Source organism: Crotalus tigris, unplaced genomic scaffold (assembly GCF_016545835.1).
Source record: "Crotalus tigris isolate CLP2741 ecotype Arizona unplaced genomic scaffold, ASM1654583v1 scf7180000024340.7048381, whole genome shotgun sequence".
NCBI lineage: Eukaryota > Metazoa > Chordata > Lepidosauria > Squamata > Viperidae > Crotalus > Crotalus tigris.
Window position 1 is genome coordinate 5,290,234 of NW_024100510.1, and position 12,087 is coordinate 5,302,320.

At 36.4% G+C, this 12,087-nt stretch overlaps 1 protein-coding gene across 7 annotated transcripts in view; it reads left to right on the forward strand.

Moving 5' to 3' along the window:
- The window catches only part of SUPT3H (SPT3 homolog, SAGA and STAGA complex component), a 304,630-nt gene that overhangs the window by 83,985 nt on the left and 208,558 nt on the right, over window positions 1–12,087 (forward strand). The gene's annotated exons all lie outside the window — the stretch shown is intronic.

Here is a 12,087-nt window from a genome sequence, read left to right on the forward strand (position 1 = left end):
AGCCACCTGTAGAATGTTTAGCATTTTATTTATGACTAGTTTATAATGCCTCCTATCTCAAATATATGACTCTGGGCAGCTCAGACAATTAAAAACAGCATAAAAACATCAAAGCAAGACAAAAACAATGACAAATAAATAAAATAAAAATACACAAAAATAAAATGAAAAAATCAATATAAAAACTTTCAAAAACCATGCAACAAAATCCATAGATAAGGTATTGTAATATCCATCAATAACAATCAATATAATTGCTACTCCTGGGGAGTCCTGGGATTCAAATAATTTAACAACCAGTTCTCTGCAGAACTCCCCCCCCACACGGAGCGTTCCAATTTTGCTGCTTCCCCCCACCCTCCCAGGAGTGTGCCGCCACTGCTGCTTCTCCCAGGATGTAGAGCTCCGCCGCCACTGCTTCCCAACCTCCCTGATGGAGTGCACCACCGCCGCTTCCCCCAACCCCTCCAATAGAGTGTCTGCCGCCACTGCTTCCCACCCAGGAGGGAGAGCTCCACCACCGCTGCTGTTTGTATCCAACCCTCCTGGATGGAGCATCCTCATCCGAGTTGAAGAAAGCAAAGGCGCAGCAATGGGATTGCTCTCAATATGGCGGGTACACATGAGCAAACAGCGCAGCTGGGTCTTATTGTTTGAGAACAATCATGCTGCTGCGCCTCTGCTTTCTTCAGCTCTCCGTCTTGGGGAAAGTAGCGGCGACAGCAGAGTGTTCCATCGGGTGGGGGTTGGGGGAATCTGCAGTGGCACGCTCCATCGGGGGGTTGGCGGAAGCAACGGTAGTAGCACGCTCCATCAATAGGGTTGGGGGAAGCAGCGGTGGTGCTGCACTCTGTCGGGGGTTGGGAAGCACTTTGGCAGCGGCAGGGTTTGCGGGATGGTGAATGCCCATTCCTAGGGTGTCCACCGACCAATCGCCATGCCATCTCTTGGGAGGGAACCGAAAAAAGTCTGTGTGCATTCCTGCCTTGTGCTCGCCCCATGACCGCCATGCACCACTCAAGAGAAAATAGGTAACGATTCTACCGAACTGGTGCAAACTGGCTGAATCGCACCACTGCTCCTGGGTTACTATGCTCAATGGCAAAACCAGTTTTTTAGGGCCTTATAGAAAGCTCAGAAGGGATGTTGGTAAGGAGCCAAGTCAAAAAGGCTTACATTCTGGGTCTTGCCAGATGACACTCCCTGATCCAGAGCATGCCTCTTTTGCTGCACTTAATGGGACAGATAATGTGATTGGACAGAGACAATCCCTCAAATATTTGGGTCTTGTGCTGTAGCTTGGAAACACAGTAACCAAAGGTAGGCAGAATTTAGGCTTGTTAAAATATGCAGAAAATTGAAAACTTGAAAGGCAGAAAAATTCAAAACCTAGGATTAGAAGTCATCCCAGGAAAGCTGGTTGAAGGAGATTTAGAACACATGAAAAGAAATATAATCAACATTTGGAATTCATTGTGAGATGTAATAATGGCTACTAAAATAGAAGTTTTAAAATAGAACTGGATAGATTTATGGAGGATAGGTCTATCAAAATTAATTATTATTGAATTTCAATGTTACCTCTTGATTTGGAACTGTTGGGCAAGGGGTATGTCTCCATTTTTTGCTAGTCAGTAACCCAAAGACCTAGCATAAAACTAATGCTGGTTTAAATAAATGTTTGCCTGATCCATCTTGTTTTCTTAAAATAATCAGAACATATTCAGAACAAATTCTAGATGTGCAAATTTCAGGCTAAGCAAAGGCACATTCATATAATATTAGATTAATATATTGCTTGCAAGTAAGGAGAAAAAAGAGAGGAGGAAGAGAAAAAGAAAGACATGTAAGGCTGCCTAGTATATGTATGGCATTTTATGACTGTTAAGATAACAGAAGGATATAAAGAAGGCTGTCCTGCTAATCAAAAAGATAGTTCTTATGGTAATGATGGGACTTACATATTCTTGAGGAACTGATTTCAAATGTCAAGATTGATATAAATAGGAAACAGGTTAAGATTTATAATATGTCTCTTATAATCAGGATCTGTAATCCAGCTGCTGTATTTTGTAGCAATTGAAATGTTTGGATGTGTTATACAGCCAGCCCATATTATGCCATGCTTTTATTATGTTGCAGCTGCTTAATATTAGCTTAAGTTATGTTTTTGGGTACAGCTGCTACCTAACTGAGCAGGAACAACTGTAGATCCAGTAAATTGTTCCTTTCTTCCAATGAAGTACATGTTCTATTATTTAAAGTTCAGTTAATTAATATATTAACATTTCTTATATTACTAAAGTTTTGTCAGTTGTTCCAAAATTTAAAGTATAATAGAACTTTGTGATAATATTATGCCTGAATAACTGAATAGCCTCTTTCTGCAGATATTCAACAAATATCCTTGAGATAAAAAACAGTGGAGACACCCTAGCGATGGAGTCTCCCAATAGTGCTATCTGAATCTTTGTTAGAAATTTTAAAAGCCACTATAAAATAATATATAGGATCTGTTCCTAAAACACAACAGAATAATGTGGTTGATAATATCAAACTCCACAGAGAGGTCTTGAAATACTTATATCTCTCATTCAATTTTCATCAAAGATAATTACTTTGAGAGATTATGGACATTTTACTGAAATGAGTGAATCAGATTGGAAAGGATCAATAATTTGGACAATAGAATTCTGCTTTCACCAACCCCCCCCCCCAAGAAAAGAAGGAATAGTGTTCTTTCTGCAGAATTGCATAACAAAGAAGAGGGGGTCCACCTATTCTCCAAAGCATCTAAAGGCAGGACAAGAAGCAATAGATGGAAACTAATTCGGGAGAGAACCAATCTAGAACTAAGGGGAAATGTCCTGAAAATTAGAATAGTTAATCAGTGGAACGAGTTGCCTCCAGAAGTTGTGGGTACTCTAACACTGAAGGTTTGTAAGAAGAGCTTGGGATGATGATTTGTCTGAAATAGTATAGGGTTTCCTGCTTGAGAGGGGGGTTGGACTAGAAGACATCCAGGGTGCCTTATAATTCTCTTATTCTGCTTCTTTGAAAAAATAAAGTAGTATAATTGCAGATATAAAACAAAATTGAAGCATTTGCTGTGGTAATCAATGCAATACCTTCTATACAAATGGTTACCCGATTTTCCATTCTGTTTTTAAAATATTTGGAGAATATTTTGGATATTTTATTTTTTATTTCATTGTTTAATTCAGAAAAAAGGAAATAATGAGATGTCCATAACAAAATGCATGGGTTGGTATTTGCAAACCTGCAACTTATTTATGGTCTATGGCAGGGGTGTCAAACTGCCAGCCCGTGGGCTGGACGCATCACGAAACCACGTCCACCCCATTGCCGGCAATGGGGAAAATGTTCCAATATGCTGAGTGACATCACATGGCGTCGTGAGTTTGACATGTCTGGTCTATTGTCACACAGAATACATTAGCCTAAAAAGTATATTGTAAAAGAGAATTTTCCCTAAAAGCTATACTTTAAGATATTCAAAACATCAGTACATGTAGTCCTTGGCTTACAACCATAGTTGGGAGCATAATTTTGGTCGTAGGTTGGTGAGACGTACGTTGAGTCATCATGTGACCCAACTTGATTTTATAACAATTTTTATCATGATTGTAAAGTGAATTACCTTCGCTCTTAAGTAAATCACATGATAGTTAAGTGAATCCAGCTTCCCCAATGGATAACAGGCAAAAAAGGTCAGGTGGTGTGACAGCCATGAATGTGAATACAGGTCATAAAACTCCTTTTCTAAGACCATGGTAATTTTGAACCTTTGTTAAACAGTTAAAAGTTGAGGAGAAACTGTAGTACACAATAATATGCAATATAGTGTCAACAGAAATCAACACCAAATGACAGTGATTCCACTTTAAAAAAATATATCATTGAGTTATCAACTAGGACAGGAGTAGGCAACCTTGGCTTTTTTATGACTCATGGACTTCAACTCCCAGAATTCCTGAGCCAGCATGGCTGGCTCAGGAATTCTGGGAGTTGAAGTCCAGGAGTCATAAAAGAGCCAAGATTGCCTAACCCTGAACTAGGAGGAGATGAGCAGAGTCTTTGGAATATTTGTGGTAGTTGGACAAAAACAAACACCCAAAATGAATAGAAGGGACAGTGAAGACAAGGACCACTTTATTCTCTTTTTCCTAATGATGGGGATAGACAAGTTCATGTAGAAGAGTAGAAGTAGTTGAATTTTCCTTGTAATAATGCTGTAGTAACATATCATACTTAAGAGTTTTTATATGTTTGGGACATAGGAAGTTAGTAACATAGGGCGCTGCTGAAAATGGTTTGCTAAATAAAGCAGAACAATACAATTTGGAATTGAAACTTAAAATCTTTCTGCATGTCTAACTCAAAGGGGTGTTGTTTCTCTTAAATAGAGACTAGGATTTTAAAACCAATTTTATTCCATTTAAGCCATGATAATATAAAATTATCTTGGAAATTCAGGGAGGGCTGAAAGCTCTCAAAAGAGATGAGATTAAGCCAATATTTTAGCTAATAAACCCACATTCAAGCTTTAGTGGAGATCTGTTTGGATTCTAAATTTAACATGGAATTGGACACACATTGGAACAGATCTAGCAGGGCCCTTAATAATTTCAAAAAAAGTGACAGGGTGCAACAGTATAAATCAGATAGGTCAAGACCTTTGCCCTGAGGTGAAACTTGCTTGCTGCCTCTGGGATTTGCAAAACAGCATGTGTGAGACATTGGGCTTTTATTGTCATAATTGCTATGTGTTCTTTCCAAGTGAAACACCAAGATATTTAAAGGATTTAACCTAATTGATATAGGTGCCATTTATTGGCTAATGAGGGAGTGGGAGGGAGTTTGTACTAAAAGGGCTTATATCACTGAATTTATATAGTAGATGCAAAGAGTAGATACCACAATGCAATATTATTTCACCACTTTCTGCTATAGAGGTGGGGTCCTTGAGAGGCACAACAAGTATTAATCTCGAGTTTCAAAATAAATATGTGATGATAGTTAGTGAACATTTTTCCCTAAGATAAATTAAATTTAATTAATTTCCCCAAATTAAATGCTACTTTCAAATCTACGTGGCAACATATGGTTTTCCCAAGACTGTAGTGTATTTCTCAGCCAACTGAGAAGGCTATGTGTTGAAACTACAGGGATATGTTTGTTTATTTATTTATTTATTTATTTATTTATTTGGGTTTTTGAGATGCCAAATCAAGGTAGAGTAGAATTGATCTGACTTTTTTAAAATAACCTCTTTCCACTAAAATATTACTGTGCAACGTTCAGTCCACCTATACAGGTATCTAGTTTTACCTATTATACCCAACAAGTGATTGGGAGATAGTTTGATGGACATTTTTGTTGCCTCTTTTCAATGATATATTTTTGAACAAGTCTGGTTATTCAAAATGTACAGTCAATTAATATGAAGAACTTAACTATAGCAGTAGAGGAGCCCACCATCTATATTAATCCGCTGTAATACTTCTGAATTTAATTTGCCTCTACCTTTTTATTTTTTCTTCAGATAAAATGAGTAGCCTTGTAAGTGGCAGTTACCACTGAATACCACTTAATAGAAAATTTTCAGTCCATACATCTGGAGAAATGACACTACCAATAAGCTTGAAGACAAGACAGACAGCTGAAACAAAAGGTTAAAATACAGAAGATTTTTTAAAAAATCATTATTTAAGCAATTTTCCCTATTTTGCATTGAAGTTCTATTTTTTTTTAGCAGAGCCTGATAATTTTTTTTTTTTTTACTTATGTATCATGCTTGAGAATTACTGACATTTAGTCATCTGTACATCTAGCTAGTCTAGAGAAGAAAAGGACTTGGGGGGGGGGCATGATAGCAATATTCCAGTATTTGAGAGGCTGCCGCAAAGAGGAGGGGGTCAATTTATTTTCCGGAGCATCAGAGGGCAGGACAAGAAACAATGAATGGAAACTAATCAAGGAGAGAAGTAACCTGGAATTAAGGAGAAACTTCCTAACAGTGAGGACAATTAACCAGTAGAACACTTGCCTTCTTTGGAGGTTTTTAAGAAGAGACTGAGCAGTCACTTGTCTGAAATGGTATAGGGCTTTCTGCTTGAGCAGGGGGCTGGACTAGACAACTCCAAGGTCTCTTCCAGTTCTAGTCTATTCTGATTCTGATTTTTTCTATAATGTTTTTTTCTAGCTATCAGAGTTTTAACCAAAATATCCTGCATATGGAATATTATTAGGAAGAGCTTTAACTAAAACATCCTACATATTAAATATTAATAACTGAAAATTGTTAATTACTGTATTAGTGGATGGTCCATTGTGCAAATAAAGTCTGCAGTCCCAGTTGTTTTGTCCAGTCTAGTAAATGAATGTCTGCTGCCCTATTAGAATAGAATAGAATAGAATAGAATAGAATAGAATAGAATAGAATAGAATAGAATAGAATAGAATAGAATAGAGCTGGAAGGGACCTTGGAGGTCTTCTAGTGCAGTACCCTGCTCAAGCAGGAGGACCTATACCATCTCAGATAGGTGATTGTCTAGTCTCCAGTGATGGAGCGCCCACGATTTCTGGGGGTAAGCTGTTCCACTGGTTGATTGTCCTCATTGTCAGGAAGTTTCTCCTTAATTCCAGGTTGCGTCTCTCTATGATCAATTTCCAACCATTGTTTCTTGTCCTTCCCTCTGGTGAACAACGTGACCCTCTCTTCCTTGGGGCAGCCCCTCAGATATTGGAATACTGCTATAAAGTCTCCCCTATTTCTTCTTTTCTTTAGACTAGCCAAACCCAAGTCCCGCAGCTGTTCTTCGTATGCTTTATTCTTTGTTGGATAGGGCCCATTGTTCAAGTTTGTCTATATCTTTTTGGATCCTGAGTTTGTCTTCTGGAGTGTTGGCTACTCCTGTCAGTTTGGTGTCATCTGCAAATTTGATGAGTTCCCCTTTAATTCCCTCATCTAAGTCATTTATGAAGATGTTGAAGAGTACTGGGCCTAAGAAGGAACCTTATGGTACCCCACTGCTTATTTCTCTCCATGTGGCTGTAGTGCCATTGAGGACTACTCGTTGATTATGGTTCGTCAGCCAGCTACAGATCCATCTGGTGGTGATGTTATCTATTCCACCTTTTTCTAGCTTACCAAGGAGTAGGTTGTGATCTACTTTATCAAATGCCTTACTGAAATCTAAGTATACTACATCCACAGCATTTCACTGGTCTACTAGTTTAGTCAGTTTATCAAAAAATGAAGTACGATCGGGTTGGCATGATCTGTTTTTAACAAAGCTGTGCTAGCTACTGGTTATGACTTTGTTTGCTTCTAGTTGTTCACAGATCTGTTTTTGGATTATCTTTTCTAGGATTTCCCCAGGTATTGATGTTACACTGATTGGTCTGTAGTTTCCTGGGTGTGGGTTTTTTCCCCTTTCTTGAAGATGGGAACCACATCAGCCCTTTTCTAATCCTCAGGTACTTCCCCGGTCTCCAGGATTTATGAAAGATGTAGTACAATGATTCTGAGATAACATCTCAGCTCTTTCAGAACTCTGGGATGTAATCTGTTGGGTCCCAGTGATTTATATTCATTAAGGTTGGATAGGTGTTCTCTTACCATTTTCTTGCTTATTTTAATTTTTGTTTCTAGTACGTCTTTTGCAGTGGTTTTTTGGGGCTATAGTTTCTTTTTGTGTGAAGACTGACACAAAGTATGAGTTAAGCAGCTCTGCTTTCTCCCTGCTGCCTATAATTTCCTTGCCATCTTCTCTCTTTAGTGCCCCTACAGTTTCCTTGACTTTTTTCTTGTTGTTAATATGTTGGAAGAAACTTTTTTGTATTGTCCTTGATTTCTGTTGCAAATCTTTGTTCGTTCTGAACCTTTGCTTTCCTGACTTCATCTTTGCATGTTCCGGCTGTCTAGGCTACCTGATAATTCTATCCTTTACTACAGGCATGTCAAACTCGCGATGTCACATGACATTGTGCAACATATCAGGACGGTTTTGCCATTGCCGGCAATGGGATGGGCTCAGCTTCCATGTGACACGTCCGGCCTGCAGGCCGACAGTTTGACACCCCTACTTTACTAGATGATCCTTATCCTAAGTTTCAAGTTTTTGGTTACAGGCAAGGGAGGATACTGTTAATTTTATAATTAACAGAATATGGATAGCTATCTTCTGTAAAAGAAACCGCATTGGAAATCAGGAAGATGAGTGTTGTTATTTTTTAAGTCAGTGGTACTGAAACATGCTTGCTCCCATAGACAGTGATTCAGTAGACTTCCAACTTCTTGTTACATTAAAATCCACTAGATTATGTGAATAAATTTTACAGGTAGTCCTCAACTTACAACCACAATTGAGCCCAAAATTTATGTTGTTAAGTGAATTTTACAACTTTTATGACTTTTCTTGCCACATTTGTTAAGTGAATCACTGCAGTTGTTAAATTAGTAACATGGTTGTTAAGTGAATCTATTTTCCCCATTGACTTTGCTTGTCAGAAGGTCACAAAAGGCAACCATCCTAAATAGGAGTCAGTGTCAAGCATCTGCATCTAAATCATGTGACTATGAAGATGCTACAACATTCATAAGTGTGAACAATGGTCATAAGTCACTTTTTAAAGTTCCGTTGTAACTTCAAATGGTCACTAAATGAGCTGTTGCAAGTCAAGGAGTACCTGTATAAAATGAAAAACTGTGTTTCAGAATTAATTAGGTCCTCTCCACATGTAATAAAAAGTATGACATCAATAAGGATTGGTATCATACTCCTTATTATCTTATTTCCCCTGTGGAGATTTTCAACTGCTTTTCTGCAGCTGAATTAACTTCTGACTCAACTATGGTAGTGAAAAGGGGCATCAAAAATAGCTAGGAAGCAATTAATTGGAGCTATCAGGTGATCAGTTTCCCATTGGCAGAGTCACATGGCATGTTCTACAACTTGCATCCTTGGCTCTTCTCACTGCCTGTGAAATTGAGATTTTAAGAATTCTTTAAAATGTACCTAGAGCAACCAAGCCTATTTTTACTAGCACCATCCAGATAGCCATTGAGCAGAAGGATGTAATTCTGGTTCCAAGCTTTGGAAAGCATGTTTACTGTCTTCTCTGGAATGTGTGCAGAGTCCTTTTTGATAGTTTGGTTGTTGTCCATTTAGTTAAGAGATAATTTAATTTAATTAAGAGATATGAAACTTTTTTGTAATATTTTAGATCGTGATTAATGGAAATATGATTTACCACAGTAAATAACAGTGTTTAAAACTACTTAATTATGGTGTCAGCTAAGAGTATGGATTTATTACAGAAATGTGAATGACTATAGTTTAAGATAAAGTGAATCTGAAATGCCAGAATTATGTTAGTTCTTTTAAGCAATCATGAATTAATTAACAGAAGGTGATTTTCTTGAGCTCCAGTCAGTGGTGGGATTCAGCCAGTTTGCACCACTTCAGCAGAACCGGCAGCTACTTTTTTGTTGCTCAGGCCCAGAAGTGGCATCCACACAGAGAACCAGTTGTTTACATATTTGAATCCCACCACTGGCTCCAGTGATAAGTTTGTATAGGGAAAAAATAGCATTAGTTTTGTTCTTCACATATGAGGGATTATTATACATACAAGAGTTTCTGAGATATCCTGAAAGAAAAACAGAAATATAACATTTTTATTTCTTTTGATGTGATGAATACTTCTTCCTTCAAAAAATAATATATTAATTAGGTCTATCCAAAGTTACCTACAGAAATCTAGACAATCATAAGAATGTTTTCTGTAGAATTTGATTGCCATCTAGCAGTTATCTGGATTTCTGCGGTTTATTTTTGTTACCCTATGTTAAATCTCACATTTGTAATTACAGAGGACTATATGTATAGAGATTTCTGTTCATATGGATCCTTACTGCTGTTCTTGAAGAGAAATATATATGCAAGAATTATGCAAGACTGAACAATATATGTCAGTTCTCTCTCTTTTCCCCTGTAAATTAGCAATTGTATTGATTTTAATAAGCTTTTCCATCCTTGGACATATTAAAAAATGAACCACAAAAGAAGTGTAGACTATTATAAGGTGTGGTTATTACATTGTCAATAAGATAGAGACTTCAATAGATTGTTGAGAAACTCTAACACATTCTGTTCGTTGTTCTATTTTCATCTTTAAAGACATGCCATTTCTTAAGAATCCTTTCAAAGCCACAAGTAAGCGCAAAATATATAGTTATTACCACAGTGGAACTCCTTGGATTGAAGCCCTCTGAGATTTTGTTCAAAAAACTTTCAGAATATATTAAGAGTAGGGTGTAATTTTATCATAAGTTGATTTTTGTGATATTTAAGCGATCCAGAAATAAACATTTTCTGAAAATGCAGGGTTTTTTTTCTTTTGGTTTTCCATGGAAATATTTTCTAGGGAATAGTAAAGGTAAAGTCTCCTTCAAGTCGAGCTTGACTCCTGGTGACTTCATGAAGACATCCGTGCAGTTTTCCTGGCAACTCTGTAGAATGGGTTTGTCACTGCTCTTCTTCCAGTAGATCATTGTGCACTACTCCTGAATTATTTAAAATTGTTAGCCTTTACTATCCCCTAGAATTTAGTTTAAAATTATACAATTCTCTTTTCCTTTAGTACCTATAATATCTGCCTTTTTCCTTATATTATTTAAGCACCATATAGAGTAAATATATAATCAGATTCATATCCATAGAACTTGAATCTCTTTGGGATGACAGCTCCCGATTTATGAGCAATCTATTAAGCAGAGCTTCGGAAAATATCTGCATGGCAATCATTTCATGGTATTCTAAAACATTAGTGAGATAGGACTTTTTAATTGTTTTCTTCAGATAAATGTTTAGAAATATTGACAATAACTTCATTAAACATATAACACATAGTAATAAAACATACACTAAAGATAGAAACAGAATAAAACAAAAGAACATGAGAGAATAATAAGAGAACAAACATTGTTAAGTTGGTAACAGTATATGTCAAAAGGATGTTGGAACTCCACATGACCACAAACTGAATGAGTAAATACTTTGACATGACTATTAAAAGGGCAAATACAAATTTAGACTGCAAAAATAGAATTAGATTCCAAATCATAGAAAATAACAGTTCCACTATATTCTGAATTATTAGATTTCATTAAAAAAAATACACCACACTTTTTGGGTATTCCACTACAAAAAGGGTTTAGACAAATTAGAACAATTTCAAATGAAGACAGAATAATCTGGAGATGAGAAAATAATTCTTCAAGGAGAGATTAGATTAGGGGGCAATGAGACTAATCAGAGGGATAGAAAGTAATTGCTATGAACAGAGATTGCTGGACTAAATATAACTAGGTTTTTTTTCTTGAAAAGAGAAAAGCAGTGAGAGATACAATAATGTTATAGGATCACAAGGCAGGAAGGGACCTTGGAGATCTAGTCCAACCTCCTGCACGAGGCAGGAGATCTTATACAAATGGCTGTCCAGTATATCAAGAAAGTGTTTCTGGGTAGAGCTGTTTTTTTGTTTCAGTTAGGAGAAGAATAGTCAGTTGCTTTGAAATAAGGTCATGTTATTGCCTTCTGAGTTATAATAATATGATTAATATTCCAAGTAATTAATAATTGAAGAAATAATTTTGAGTTTAAATACAATATTATGTTGGATTTTTTGTACATTTTATGCTTAATGGTTTGATAATTATCTGACTGGACATTCAGCCTTTATTATTACATTATAATTTTTTTAATTCTAATTTATTAATTTTTCAGAATAATATATCTGAATCTGAATATGAGACACTTAAATATTTTTATATAAAATTATATTTATCTTTCCATGTGTGTGGGCAAAAATATGGCTTTGGAATTGTTTTGAAAGTATATTCTAAATATTTTTATAAATGGGTGGTCACTAGTTTGATATTTTGTGAACCACACTCATTGAATCCTATATAACTATTTTTTAAAATATATTTCTGAAGTTAATTGCTCTAACTGAGATTATTTTTTTTAGCATAATTTAGTATAGTTAGCAGGATT